This window comes from Arachis ipaensis, chromosome B1 (assembly GCF_059453495.1).
Source record: "Arachis ipaensis isolate K30076 ecotype BB chromosome B1, ASM5945349v1, whole genome shotgun sequence".
Taxonomy (NCBI): Eukaryota; Viridiplantae; Streptophyta; class Magnoliopsida; order Fabales; family Fabaceae; genus Arachis; species Arachis ipaensis.
The window spans coordinates 86,810,948-86,827,104 of record NC_142436.1 but is presented as its reverse complement, the minus strand read 5'-3'; the positions used below and the strand labels follow the sequence as shown (position 1 = coordinate 86,827,104).

Below are 16,157 nucleotides of genomic sequence, written 5' to 3'. Positions count from 1 at the left end.
GACTTCCTCTCATTCAAATAAAAATATCTTGAGGAAGGGCAAGAAGTCCTATGGCAATGTCATGAATCTGCATACGGAGGCCATTTTAGTGGGGAAAGAACTGTAGCCAAGGTGTTACAGTGTGATTTCTATTGGCCAACAATATTCAAGGATGCCAAGGACTTGGTAATAAGATGCAATGAATGCCAAAGAGCTGGAAATCTACCCAAGAAAAATGAGATGCCACAGAGGTTTATCATGGAATTGGAATTGTTTGATGTGTGGAGAATTGATTTCATGCACTACAACAAAAAAGGATTTTCGCAACGGTCAAAAACCGTTGCCGTAGATTGAAAAACCGTTCCCAAAACTTTAGGCAACGCTTTGGCAACGGTTTTTGACCTGTGGTATATGCGGCCGTTGCCAATGCTCAAAGGCAACGGTTTTTTACCTAAGGCAACGATAACAAAAAAACCGTTGCCAAATTTACTGGTATAGACAACGTTTTTGACAACAATTTTTAAAGAACGGTTTAAAACCGTTACTAGATAGGCAACGGTTTAAAACCATTCTCTTTCATGAGGTAACGGTTTAAAACCATAACTAGATAGACAACGGTTTTAAACTGTTGTAGTTTTATTATTCACTAAGCCAACGGTTTTAAAGCGTTGCCACTAGTGTCGTTTTTTGGCAACAGTTTTAATACCATTGCCATTTTATAGTTGTCTTTGACAATGGTTTTAAGATCATTGCCTTTTGTTACTTTTGACAACGGTTTTTTATAATATAATTCTTTATTTACAAAAATTTTCTCATAAATGAAATTAGTTCCAACTTTTTTTTAATTTAGCGTTAATAAATAACCTAAAATATTTGAATGAAATTACGAAAGAAAACTAATTGAACATTTATCATCAAATTTGACTTACAAAAATTGTTGTAAGATCCACAATCACATTATATATCATTGCAAAATAACAATACTAATCTAGGTCATAACTACTTTTACTTATATCATCATCATTTTTCAAAATACTATAATACTATAACCTAAGGGTGGCAATTTTTTCATTTTTCTTTAACAAAGTTGGTGTGGTAACTTAGCTTGAGTGGACTCTCTTGGCTTCAATGGCAACTGCTCCACATAAAGAACTAGAAAGAATCTTAAATCTGATCTTCGATCTGCCATATCCACAGTCCAGTCCAGCCCAATAACATCAACTCCAGTATCTTTCATATGCTCAAGAAGGCCACTATTTCCATTTATATAAAGAACAATCGGTGTCTCAGGGCATCTTTTCTTGACCAAATCTACAATCTGGATGTTTAGAAATCAGTACATGGCAAAAGAGGAAAAATATGGAACAATAGCATCTTGCGCCCAACGTTCAATTCGCAAATATTTTATGTTTTATAAATTATGATGATGCACTAACAGCAACATAGTTTCAATTAAATAAAAAAGTTTGAAGGTGTAGCCTCTGATTTGGACTTTCTCTCCGAAATTCAGAAGACCAAGATCAACATCCAGTGAGCTTATTTACCACTCGATGCTTACAAATTACAAGCTCTTAGCTCATCCTATTATTTACCAACCAAATGACAATCATGAGAGCTTGGAACAAAACAGTAATTTACATAAAACAAAACCTGTAATCATTGCAAACCTTTGAAAGCGACACATGGTTTGTCTAGTTCAAAGATTCAACTAAACAAATAAGCAAAAGTTGAAATACATACACTTAAGCTTGCTATGACATGGATCCCAAATAGAACAGTTTGAAAAATTAGAACACAATTTCAATAAGATGAAAATAAATGGGAACTATTTTTATATTACCTCTTTGATATAAGGCTTTGACCAGCGTTCCCACATATCAGGTGGTAGTTGTCCACCCCATGAATCAAATATTTGTATGCAGTGAGCCCCAGACTCCACTTGGAAAACAACATAATCTACTATTGCTTGCGCCAAATGAGAGAGCAGAGTCCACAATAAATGTGGTGCTGTATGGCACATACTCTTAATGGTTGTATATGTGCGTGTTGTACCCCCTTCCACTATATATGTTGCTATTGTCCAAGGTGCTCCCACGAAACCTAAAACGGAAGCATCACCACCAACCTAAGTAAAAAGAAATAAGTAAGGAAAACGGCTCCTTTGAAGGATAGCTGGTGCACGAAATTGTGATCTCTGGTAATGGCTCCAAAAACTTGGTGCTCTAATCTCAATTCATAATTTGTCACAACATCGATACAACTAACCAGCAAGTGCACTGGGTCGTCCAAGTAATAAACCTTACGTGAGTAAGGGTTGATCCCACGGAGATTGTCGGCTTGAAGCAAGCTATGGTCACCTTGTAAATCTCAGTCAGGCGGATATAAAATAGTTATGGAGTTTTCGAAAATTAATAATAAAATAGGGATAGAAATACTTATGTAAATCCTTGGTGAGAATTTCAGATGAATGCATGGAGATGCTTTCGTCCCTCTAAACCTCTGGTTTCCTGCTGTCTTCATCCAATCAGTCTTACTCCTTTCTATGGCTGGCTTTATGTAAGGACATCACCATTGTCAATGGCTACTTTTGATCCTCTCTGGAAAATGGTCCGATGCGCTGTCACTGCATGGCTAATCGTCTGGAGGCATCACCCTTGCCAATGGCTGCACCCTATTCCTCTCTGTGAAAATGGTCCAATGCGCTGTCACTGCATGGCTAATCATCTGGAGGTTCTCGATCATACTGGAATAGGATTTACTATCCTTTTGCGTCTATCACTACGCCCAGCACTCGCGAGTTTGAAGTTCGTCACAGTCATTCAATCCCAGAGTCCTACTTGGAATACCACAGACAAGGTTTAGACTTTCCGGACTCTCATGAATGCTGCCATCAATCTAGCTTATACCACGAAGATTCTGATTAAGAGATCTAAGAGATACTCATTCAATCTAAGGTAGAACGGAAGTGGTTGTCAGGCACGCGTTCATAGGGAATGATGATGATTGTCACGTTCATCACATTCAGGTTGAAGTGCGAATGAATATCTTAGAAGCGGAATAAGTTGAATTGAATAGAAAAACAATAGTACTTTGCATTAATCTTTGAGGAACAGCAGAGCTCCACACCTTAATCTATGGAGTGTAGAAACTCTTCCGTTAAAAATACATAAGTGAAAGGTCCAGGCATGGCCGAATGGCCAGCCCCTAAACGTGATCAATAGATCAAAATATGATCCAAAGATGATCCAAAGATGATCCAAAGATGTCTAATACAATAGTAAAAAGTCCTATTTATACTAAACTAGTTACTAGGGTTTACAGAAGTAAGTAATTGATGCATAAATCCACTTTCAGGGCCCACTTGGTGTGTGCTTGGGCTGAGCTTGAAGTCTACACGTGGAGAGGTTATTCTTGGAGTTGAACGCCAGCTTTTGGGCGTTGAACTCCACTTTGCAACTTGTTTCTGGCGCTGGACGCCAGAATTGGGCAGAGAGCTGGCGTGGAACGCCAGTTTGCATCATCTAAACTTGAGCAAAGTATGGACTATTATATATTGCTGGAAATCCCTGGATGTCTAGTTTCTAACGCAATTGGAAGCGCGCCATTTTGAGTTCTGTAGCTCCAGAAAATCCACTTTGAGTGCAGGGAGGTCAGAATCCAACAGCATCAGCAGTCCTTCTTCAACCTCTGAATCTGATTTTTGCTCAAGTCCCTCAATTTCAGCCAGAAAATACCTGAAATCACAGAAAAACACACAAACTCATAGTAAAGTCCAGAAATGTGAATTTAACATAAAAACTAATGAAAACATCCCTAAAAGTAACCAGATTCTACTAAAAACATACTAAAAACAATGCCAAAAAGCGTATAAATTATCCGCTCATCACAACACCAAACTTAAATTGTTGCTTGTCCCCAAGCAACTAAAAACCAAATAGGATAAAAAGAAGAGAATATACTATAAATTCCAAACTATCAATGAAACATAGCTCCAATTAAATGAGCGGGACTTGTAGCTTTTTGCCTCTTGAATAGTTTTGGCATCTCACTTTATCCATTGAAGTTCAGAATGATTGGCATCTATAGGAACTCAGAGTTCAGATAGTGTTATTGATTCTCCTAGTTCAGTATGATGATTCTTGAACACAGCTATTTTATGAGTCTTGGCCGTGGCCCTAAGCACTTTGTTTTCCAGTATTACCACCGGATACATAAATGCCACAGACACATAATTGGGTGAACCTTTTCAGATTGTGACTCAGCTTTACTAAAGTCCCCAATTAGAGGTGTCCAGGGTTCTTAAGCACACTCTTCTTTTGCTTTGGACCTTGACTTTAACCGCTCAGTCTCAAGTTTTCACTTGACACCTTCACGCCACAAGCACATGGTTAGGGACAGCTTGGTTTAGCCGCTTAGGCCAGGATTTTATTCCTTTAGGCCCTCCTATCCACTGATGCTCAAAGCCTTGGGATCTTTTTTATTTGCCCTTGCCTTTTGGTTTTAAGGGTTATTGGCTTTTTGCTCTTGCCTCTTGGTTTTAAGAGCTTTTGGCTTTTTCTGCTTGCTTTTTCTTTTTCTTTCTAATAAATTTTTTTTCGCCTATTTTTTTTCTGCAAGCTTTGTTCTTTGCTGCATTTTCTTGCTTCAAGAATCATTTTTTTATGATTTTTCAGATTATCAAATAACATGTCTCCTTGTCATCATTCTTTCAAGAGCCAACATATTTAACATTCTTAAACAACAACTTCAAAAGACATATACACTGTTCAAGCATTCATTCAGAAAACAAGAAGCATTGTCACCACATCAATATAATTAAACTAAGTTCAAGGATAAATTCGAAACTCATGTACTTCTTATTCTTTTGAATTAAAACAGTTTTTATTTAAGAGAGGTGATGGATTTATAGGACATTCATAACTTTAAGACAAAGTTACTAAATACTAATGATCATGTAATAAGACATAAACATAGATAAGCACTTAACATAGAAAACGAAAAATAGAAAATTTAAGAACAAGGAATGAATCCACCTTAGTGATGGTGGCGTTTCCTTCTTGAGGAACCAATGATGTCCTTGAGCTCTTCTATGTCTCTTCCTTGTCTTTGTTGCTCCTCCCTCATTGCTTTTTGACCTTCTCTAATTTCATGAAGGATGATGGAGTGCTCTTGATATTCCACCCTTAGTTGTCCCATGTTGGAACTTAATTCTCCTAGGGAGGTGTTGATTTGCTCCCAATAGTTTTGTGGAGGGAAATGCATTGGAGGCATCTCCGGGATCTCATGGTGATGAGCTTCCTGCGCCTCTTGAGCTCCATGAATGGGCTCTCTTGCTTGCTCCATCTTTTTCTTAGTGATGGACTTCTCTTCCTCAATGTGAATGTCTCCTTCTATGAAAGCTCCAGCTGAGTAACATAGATGGCAAATAAGATGAGGAAAAGCTAGCCTTGCCCCAGGGGAGGGCTTTTCGGCTATTTTGTAGAGTTCAAGGGAGATGACTTCATGAACTTCTACTTCCTCTCCAATCATGATGCTATGAATCATGATGGCCCGATCCACAGTAACTTCAGATCGGTTGCTAGTGGGGATGATGGAGCGTTGGATGAACTCCAACCATCCTCTAGCCACAGGCTTGAGGTTCAGTCTTCTTAATTGAACCGGCCTGCCTTTGGAGTCAATCTTCCATTGAGCTCCTTCCACACATATGTTCATGAGGACATGGTCCAACCTTCGATTAAAGTTGACCCTTCTAGTGTAGGGGCGTGCATCTTCTTGCATCATAGGCAAGTTAAATGCCAACCTCACATTTTCCGGACTAAAATCTAAGTATTTCCCCCGAACCATTGTGAGATAATTCTTTGGGTCCGGGTTCTTACTTTGATCATGGTTCCTAGTGATCCATGCATTGGCATAGAACTCTTGAACCATTAGGATGCCGACTTGTTGGATGGGTTTTATTAGAACTTCCCAACCTCTTCTTTGGATTTCATGTCGGATCTCTGGATACTCATTCTTCTTGAGCTTGAAAGGGACCTCGGGGATCACCTTCTTCTTGGCCACAACATCATAGAAGTGGTCTTGATGAGCTTTGGAGATGAATCTTTCCATCTCCCATGACTCGGAGATGGAAGCTTTTGTCTTCCCTTTCCCTTTTCTAGAGGATTCTCTGGTCTTAGGTGCCATCAATGGTAATGGAAAAACAAAAAAGCTTATGCTTTTACCACACCAAATTTAGAATGTTGCTCGCCCTCGAGCAAGAAAAGAAAGAATAGATGAAGAAGAAGAAGAAAATATGGAGGAGAGGGGGGGTGGTGTATTCGGCCAAGAAGAGAAGAGAGGGATGTGTTGTGTGAAAATGAGGAAGAATGGAGGGCTATATATAGGGAAGGGAGGGGGGTAAGGTTTGGCCATAAGGGTGGGTTTTGGGTGGGAAATTGATTTTGAATTTTTAAGGTAGGTGGAGTTTATGAGGTAGGTTTATGGGGAAGAGTGGATGGATGTGAGTGGTGAAGTGGTGATAGGGAAGAGAGATTGAGGTGATTGGTGAAGAATTTTGGGGAAGAGTGTTTATGGGATTGTGTGAAAGAGGGGTAAGAAGAAGTGAGTGGAGGTAGGTGGGGATCCTGTGGGGTCTACAGATCCTGAGGTGATCCTGTGGGGTCCACAGATCCTGAGGTGTTCAAGGATTTACAACCTTGCACCCAATTAGGCATGCAAAATGCCCTTGCACACAACTCTGGGCGTTCAGCACCAGATTGGTGCTTGTTCTGGGCGTTGAACGCCCATTTGTAGCCCGTTTCTGGCGTTGAACGCCAGAACCATGCTTGTTCTGGGCGTTCAGCGCCAGCTCTTCTCCAGGGTACATTTTTGGCGTTCAAACGCCCAGATGCTGCCCATTTCTGGCATTCAGCGCCAGAACCATGCTCTGTTCTGCCGTTGAACGCCCAAGACATGCTTCTTACTGGCGTTTAAACGCCAGTAAGGTCTTCCTCCAGGGTGTGATTTTTCTTCTGCTATTTTTGATTCCGTTTTCAATTTTTTTATATTTATTTTGTGACTCCACATGATCATGAACCTAATAAAACATGAAAAACAATGAAAATTAGATAAATAAACATTGGGTTGCCTCCCAACAAGCACTTCTTTAATGTCAATAGCTTGACAGTGGGCTCTCATGGAGCCTCACAGATGTTCAGAGCATTGTTGAGACTTCCCAACACCAAACTTAGAGTTTGGATATGGGAGTTCAACTCCAAACTTAGAGTTTGGTTGTGGCCTCCCAACACCAAACTTAGAGTTTGATTGTGGGGGCTTTGGTTGACTCTGTTTTGAGAAAAACTTTTTATGCTTCCTCTCCATGTTTACAGAAGGGTAACCTTGAGTTGTAAACACAAGGGAGTCCTCATTCAATTGAAGGACTAATTCACCTCTGTCAACATCAATCACAGCTCTTGCTGTGGCTAAGAAGGGTCTTCCAAGGATGATGGATTCATCCTCATCCCTCCCAGTATCTAAGACTATGAAATCAGCAGGGATGTAAAGGCCTTCAACCTTTACTAACACATCCTCTACTTGTCCATAAGCCTGTTTTCTTGAACTGTCTGCCATCTCTAATGAGATTTTAGCAGCTTGTACCCCATAGATTCCCAGTTTCTCTATTTCAGAGAGGGGCATGAGGTTTATCCCTGAACCAAGGTCACACAGAGCCTTTTCAAAGATCATGTTGCCTATGGTACAAGGTATTATGAACTTTCCAGGATCCTGTTTCTTCTTAGGCAATCTCAGTTGATCCAGATCACTTAGTTCATTGGTGAACAAGGGAGGTTCATCTTCCCAAGTCTCAATACTAAATAATTTGGCATTCAGCTTCATGATTGCACCAAGGTACTTGGTAACTTGCTCTTCAGTAACATCCTCATTCTCTTCAGAAGAGGAATACTCATCAGAGCTCATGAATAGCATAAGGAGGTTTAATGGAATCTCTATGGTTTCTAGATGAGCCTCAGATTCCTTTGGTTCCTCAGAGGGAAACTCTTTATTGATCACTGGACGTCCCAGGAGGTCTTCCTCACTGGGATTCACATCCTCAACCTCCCTTACAGGTTTGGCCATGGTAATCAATTCAATGGCCTTGCACTCTCCTTTTGGGTTTTCTTCTGTATTGCTTGGGAGAGTACTAGGAGGGATTTCAGTGATCCTTTTACTCAGCTGGCCCACTTGTGCCTCTAAATTTCTAATTGAGGACCTTGTTTCATTCATGAAACTTACAGTGGCCTTGGACAGATCAGAGACTAAGTTTGCTAAATTAGATGTATTTTGTTTAGAGTTCTCTGTCTGTTGCTGAGTGGATGATGGAAAAGGTTTACTATTGTTAAACCTATTTCTTCCACCTTTATTAAAGCCTTGTTGAGGCTTTTGTTGATCCTTCCATGAGAAATTTGGATGATTTTTCCGTGATGGATTATAGGTGTTTCCATAAGGTTCACCCATATAATTTACCTCTGCTATTGCAGGGTTCTCAGGATCATAGGCCTCTTCTTCAGAAGGCGCCTCTTGAGTACTGTTGGATGCAGCTTGCATTCCATTCAGACTCTGAGAAATCATATTGACTTCATGAGTCAATATTTTGTTCTGAGCCAATATGGCATTCAGAGTATTAATTTCAAGAACTCCCTTCTTCATAGGCGTCCTATTACTTACAGGATTCCCCTCAGAAGTGTACATGAACTGGTTATTAGCAACCATGTCAATGAGTTCTTGAGCTTCTGCAGGCGTTTTCTTTAGGTGAATGGATCCACCTGCAGAAGTATCCAATGACATTTTAGCAAATTTAGATAGACCATCATAGAATATATCCAGGATGGTCCATTCTGAAAGCATGTCAGAAGGACACTTTTTGGTCAGTTCCTTGTATCTCTCCCAAGCTTCATAGAGGGATTCACCTTCCTTCTGTCTGAAGGTTTGGACATCCACTCTAAGCTTACTAAGCTTTTGAGGAGGAAAGAACTTGGCTAAGAAAGCCTTGACCAGCTTATCCCAAGAGTTCAGGCTATCCTTAGGTTGAGAGTCCAACCATATTCTAGCTCTGTCTCTCACAGTAAAAGGAAAAAGCATGAGCCTGTAGACTTCAGGATCTACTCCATTAGTCTTAACAGTATCACAGATCTGCAAGAATTCAGTTAAGAACTGAAAAGGATCTTCAGATGGAAGTCCATGAAACTTGCAGTTCTGCTGCATCAGAGAAACTAGCTGAGGTTTCAGCTCAAAATTGTTTGCTCCAATGGCAGGGATGGAGTGCTTCTTCCATGTAAATTGGAATTAGGTGCAGTAAAGTCACCAAGCATTCTCCTTGCATTATTGTTGTTGGGTTCGGCTGCCATCTCCTTTACTTGTTCGAAATTTTCAATTTAGCTTCTCTTAGTTTCCTCTTCAGAGTCTTTTCAGGTTCTGGATCAGCTTCAACAAAAATGCCTTTTTCCTTGTTCCTGCTCATAAGAAAGAGAAGAGAACAAGAAAAGAAGAGGAATCCTCTATGTCACAGTAAAGAGGTTCCTTATTGTTAGTAGAAGAAGAAAAGGAATAGGGGTGAAGAAGAATGCAGAATCCAAACACAAAGGTAAGGATAGGAGCAATGATGTGAGATGAAGAGAAGTGTTAGTAGATGAATAAATAATTAGAAGGAGATGGGGGAGAAGGATTTTTGAAAATTATTTTTGAAAAAGGGTTAGTGATTTTCGAAAATAGTTTTTGAAAAAGATGGTAGTTTTCGAAAATTAAAATCAAAAATTAAAATAATTAGTTAATTAAAAAGAAATTTTGAAAAAGAGGGGAGATATTTTCAAAAATTAGAGAGAGAGAGTTAGTTAGGTGGTTTTGAAAAAGATAAGAAATAAACAAAAAGTTAGTTAGTTAGTTGAAACAAATTTTGAAAAGATAAGAAGTTAGGAAGTTAGAAAAGATATTTTGAAATCAAATTTTTGAAAAAGATAAGATAAGAAGATATTTTTGAAAAGATATGATTGAAATTAGTTTTTGAAAAAGATTTGATTTTTAAAATCACAATTAATGACTTGATTCACAAGAATTCATAAGATATGATTCTAGAACTTAAATTTTGAATCTTTCTTAACAAGCAAGTAACAAACTAGAAATTTTTGAATCAAAACATTAATTGATGATGTTATTTTCGAAAATTATGTGATAAAGATAAGAAAAAGATTTTTGAAAAAGATTTTTAAAATTTTCGAAAATAACTAAGAAAAATGAAAAAGATTTGATTTTTGAAAAAGATTTTGAAAAAGATAAGATTTTTAAATTGAAAATTTGATTTGACTCATAAAAACAACTAGATTTTAAAAATTTTTGAAAAAGTCAAATCTAATTTTCGAAATTTTAAGAGAGAAAAAGGGGAAGATATTTTTTGATTTTTGAATTTTTATGATGAGAGAGAAAAACAACAAAAAATGATGCAATGCATGAAGATTTTGGATCAAAACAATGAATGCATGCAAGAATGCTATGAATGTCAAGATGAACACCAAGAACACTTTGAAGATCATGATGAACATCAAGAACATATTTTTGAAAATTTTTATATGCAAAGAAAACATGCAAGACACCAAACTTAGAAATCTTTCATGTTTAGACTCTATGGATACAAAAATGCACATGAAAAACAAGAAAAGATGCAAAACAAGAAAACATCAAGATCAAACAAGAAGACTTACCAAGAACAACTTGAAGATCATGAAGAACACTATGAATGCATGAATTTTCGAAAAATGCAAGATGAACATGCAATTGACACCAAACTTAAAATCTGGCTCAGGACTCAAACAAGAAACACAAAATATTTTTTGGTTTTTATGATTTTCTAATTTTTTTTTTGGTATTTTTCGAAAATTATTTGTGAAAAAGAAAAAATAAGGATTCCAAAATTTTTAATATGAATTCTAGGAATCTTGCAATCTTAGTCTAAAGCTCCAATCTGAGGGTTAGACATGACTTAATAGCCAGTCAAGCTTTAGAAGATATAGATACCTCTCATGTATACAACAGCTGATATTTCATCCAACTTCATATACTTATAAGTGGAAGCCTCAGTCCAAAAGAATTTAGACATGGCTTTACAGCCAGCCAGGCTTCAACATGCTTCATGAAACACTAGAATTCATTCTTAAAAATTCTGAAGAAAAATATATTTTTGAAAGTTTTTTTTTTGAAAATTTTTTTTTGAAAACAAAATAAGAAGAAAATTACCTAATCTGAGCAACAGGATGAACCGTCAGTTGTCCAAACTCGAACAATCCCTGGCAACGGCGCCAAAAACTTGGTGCACGAAATTGTGATCTCTGGTAATGGCTCCAAAAACTTGGTGCTCTAATCTCAATTCATAATTTGTCACAACTTCGATACAACTAACCAGCAAGTGCACTGGGTCGTCCAAGTAATAAACCTTACGTGAGTAAGGGTCGATCCCACAGAGATTGTCGGCTTGAAGCAAGCTATGGTCACCTTGTAAATCTCAGTCAGGCGGATATAAAATAGTTATGGAGTTTTCAAAAATTAATAATAAAATAGGGATAGAAATACTTATGTAAATCCTTGGTGAGAATTTCAGATGAATGCATGGAGATGCTTTCGTCCCTCTAAACCTCTGGTTTCCTGCTGTCTTCATCCAATCAGTCTTACTCCTTTCTATGGCTGGCTTTATGTAAGGACATCACCATTGTCAATGGCTACTTTTGATCCTCTCTGGAAAATGGTCCGATGCGCTGTCACTGCATGGCTAATCGTCTGGAGGCATCACCCTTGCCAATGGTTGCGCCCTATTCCTCTCTGTGAAAATGGTCCAATGCGCTGTCACTGCATGGCTAATCATCTGGAGGTTCTCAATCATACTGGAATAGGATTTACTATCCTTTTGCGTCTGTCACTACGTCCAGCACTCGCGAGTTTGAAGTTCGTCACAGTCATTCAATCCCAGAGTCCTACTTTGAATACCACAGACAAGGTTTAGACTTTCCGGACTCTCATGAATGCCGCCATCAATCTAGCTTATACCACGAAGATTCTGATTAAGAGATCCAAGAGATACTCATTCAATCTAAGGTAGAACGGAAGTGGTTGTCAGGCACGCGTTCATAGGGAATGATGATGATTGTCACGTTCATCACATTCAGGTTGAAGTGCGAATGAATATCTTAGAAGCGGAATAAGTTGAATTGAATAGAAAAACAATAGTACTTTGCATTAATCTTTGAGGAACAGCAGAGCTCCACACCTTAATCTATGGAGTGTAGAAACTCTTCCGTTAAAAATACATAAGTGAAAGGTCCAGGCATGGCCGAATGGCCAGCCCCTAAACGTGATCAATAGATCAAAATATAATCCAAAGATGATCCAAAGATGATCCAAAGATGTCTAATACAATAGTAAAAAGTCCTATTTATACTAAACTAGTTACTAGGGTTTACAGAAGTAAGTAATTAATGCATAAATCCACTTCCGGGGCCCACTTGGTGTGTGCTTGGGCTGAGCTTGAAGTCTACACGTGGAGAGGTCATTCTTGGAGTTGAACGCCAGCTTTTGGACGTTGAACTCCACTTTGCAACTTGTTTCTGGCGCTGGATGCCAGAATTAGGCAGAGAGCTGGCGTTGAACGCCAGTTTGCGTCATCTAAACTTGGGCAAAGTATGGACTATTATATATTGCTGGAAAGCTCTGGATGTCTACTTTCCAACGCAATTAGAAGCGCGCCATTTTAAGTTCTGTAGCTCCAGAAAATCTACTTTGAGTGCAGGGAGGTCAGAATCCAACAGCATCAGTAGTCCTTCTTCAACCTCTGAATCTGATTTTTGCTCAAGTCCCTCAATTTCAGCCAGAAAGTACCTAAAATCATAGAAAAACACACAAACTCATAGTAAAGTCCAGAAATGTGAATTTAACATAGAAACTAATGAAAACATCCCTAAAAATAACCAGATTCTACTAAAAACAATGCCAAAAAGCGTATAAATTATCCGCTCATCAATAGCCATGATATATAGAAGCGGTAATGCAACTAGGTTTACCTCCTTGCGAAGTATCTTGAGTGAATCTCCAACAAAACTGAGCTTTTCCAGGTCAATTGGATGCAGAGCCTTTAGTCCCTCCTCAGAACGTATTGGGGACTGAATAACAGGACCCCTTACGTCTTCAATGTCGAATTCGACCCCAAATGCAGGAAGAGGCGTAAGGATGTCAGAGAAAATGATCACTCCATCAGGCCTAAAGGCGTTCCAAGGCTACAAAGAAATTTCCACTATGAGATTAGTTGTCTCCGACCTCTCTCGAAAGGATGGATATTTCTCAGCAAGCTTTCTGTAAACAGCCATGTACCTTCCCGCCTAGCGCATCATCTATGCTGATGGCCAACTAACAGGTTCTCCTCTAGTAGCCTTCACCAGCAGAGGATCTGAAGACAAAATCACCACAAAAATCATGAATTTCTCTTGCTTAAATGAAAAAGACTCAAAAATACCTGAATTACCCTCTCCTAGAACCCTATAACAATTTGCACCACTATCTAAAGCAACAAATTTGTTAAAACTGAATGCTATTAGGAACCAGCAACGTCACCTTTATTATCACACAGATAAAGTAGCTACATTACCACTTCAAAAAATAAATGAACTGAAAGAAAAATAAAAAAGAAAAAGAAGCTAAATTGAACAAAATGAAGAGCATAATGAGAAGAAGGAAAAACTATGGTACCGGAAGAAGAGGCAGAGCAAGTGACGGAGAAGTGCGGTTTTGGGTTGAAAGGGAGTGAAAGTGTAGCGTTTAAGGAATTAGAATGTGGAAACAAAGTAAAAGAAAAGAACAAATTGAGGTTACAACTTGTACCTGAAAGGAGCTTTTGAAGAGTAGCACAAGCTTCCTTCCACGCTGGCCTTTCAAGGATACAAACTTATTTAAATTTGGATGTTTCAATTACAAACACAACATGGAAACTAATTATTGTCCTATGCAAGAATTTAGCCATATACTCGACCATTAAAAAAACTTCTCATCATCAGATTGCACAAGCAGCGGTAGATTCAAAGGAAAAAATGCACAAATTATTGTCCTATGCAATGAATATGAAAGTAAAAGAACTAAACCACAATGTCAAGCTACTAATAATAATGAATAACTGACCTTTGCCAATGATCAGACCAAGCTGCTTCAAGGTAAGTGTATGTCCAGTTTGGTGAAATTGAGTATGAGGGCAATTGGAATCAAAACAAAATCAGAGCAGCATTACCAGAGAACCAGTTACATACTAAATCAATCTTAAAATCAAAATAAAATCATAACAGCATTTCCAAATAACCAGTTACCAAATCAACATCAGAACAGCATTATACCAAATCAACATTAAAATCAATATTAGGCAACAGCAAAGTAACTAGCAGGGTAAAGCTCACCAGGACAGTGGCGAGTTGTAGCAGAAACAGAGTGGCGATCCAGACACCAACGGCGGCACACAGCTCAACGGCGACGGCGAACCCAGCCCCACCAGCGACGGCTTGGCAGCAACAGAGGCAACCTCCTCCTCCCTCATTGTGTTTCTCTCTCTGCACGAACCCTTTCTCTCTCTTCGAGCTCCTCAGTGGCGGCAGTGATGGGAGGTGCGACGGCGACCACGAGCTCGACGGTCAGGACCTTCAGCAGCGGTGATGGAGTCTTCGACGATGGTGGCTACTTCTCCTCTCTCGCGCGCACTCTTCTCCGTCACCACACCCTCCGGTTCACGCGACGATGGCGGCTGCTCCACGAAACGGCGGCGACAGGCGGGCAGGGCGTAGCAACGGCGCGCTCTTCTCCCTCTCCTTCCCTTCTTCATCCCTGATTCCCCCTTCTGTTTTTTTCGTTTTCTTTCTTTCCCCCTTTCCTTCTGTTTCTTGTTCTGTTTCGTTTTTCTGTATGTGTTTAGGGATTCACGGTAACAAATTTAGGAATTTTTTAAAATTAGGGTTTTATTTGGTAATTTTAGAATTATGGTAAAATATATGAGTAATATAATTATTTTATAAAATATTTGAGATAAAATAATAATTTAGAATTTAAATTTAATATTGTAAAAATTACTTTTAAAATGTATAAAATTTTATTCATCAGTATATCAATGAATTAAAAAAATATTTTTAATTTAAATTATAAAATAAATATATTAATCACATTTTATAAAATATAATTTTAAACTTAAAAATATTAATTATTTAAATTAAATAATATAACTTTTCATCATTTTTCATCGTCAGAACTTTAATTTTAAATTATATGAAATAACCCATTAATAAAAATTACACAAAAATATTAATTAACTAAACTCCAAGTATTAATAAAACTAATTTAATTATTCTTAGTAGATTAATTTATAAAATTAGGAGTTCAAATTAATAATAAGTCATAACTTTTTCATAATAAAAGTTACTTAAATTAAATTGTATACTTTTTTTTATTTTTTAATTACTAAAATTATACAAAATATTCCATTATAATAAAATTACTTAAGAATATTAATTTATTCAAAATAAATTTATCTTTGAATCTCTTTAATTATTTTCTAATAGAATAATTTCTAAAATTATAAAGTTTAAACTTAATAAGATAAAATCTCAATTTATTCATATTTAGATTTTCAAAAATGTAAGATGTTACATTATATTTTTATAACAAAAATATATAATATTTATTAAAATTTATTTTAATTTTATTTTTTCTAAAAATAATATGTGTTATATACTGATAACAATAGTTTTTGAGTATTTTATAAATTTAGTATTTATAAAAAAATTGTTTAAATTTTTATGATTATTTATAATTATTTTTATATATATCTTTTAATTTGTATAATTATTTAAATAATATTAGAAAATTATTGTTTGATAAACAATTGTTGTAATAGTTATAAAACCGTTCTTTAAAATAGTCAAAGAGAACGGTTTTATTTTGTTGCTATAATGTAATGAAAAATTGAACTTCATCAGCAACACTGTAAAAACTGTTGTCTGAAACCATCTAATAGAACTGTTTTAAAGTGTAGCATTTTGGCAACAGTTTTATGCGTTTCTTTTGTACAATTATTTAAACAACAATAAAAAAGCGTTGCTTAAAAACAAATCATAGTAACGGTTATAAAACTGTTCTTT

General features: G+C 37.2%; 1 non-coding gene and 1 pseudogene across 1 annotated transcript; one reads left to right on the top strand and one right to left on the bottom strand.

The window, feature by feature from the left end:
- Positions 1–1,057: 1,057 nt before the first annotated feature.
- Positions 1,058–13,394, bottom strand: LOC107631126 (uroporphyrinogen decarboxylase 1, chloroplastic pseudogene; annotated as a pseudogene).
- On the top strand, positions 8,854–8,961 carry LOC148577347 (small nucleolar RNA R71). The gene has a single exon (XR_015904455.1). It is a non-coding gene; the product is annotated as a small nucleolar RNA R71 (small nucleolar RNA).
- Positions 13,395–16,157: the final 2,763 nt, after the last annotated feature.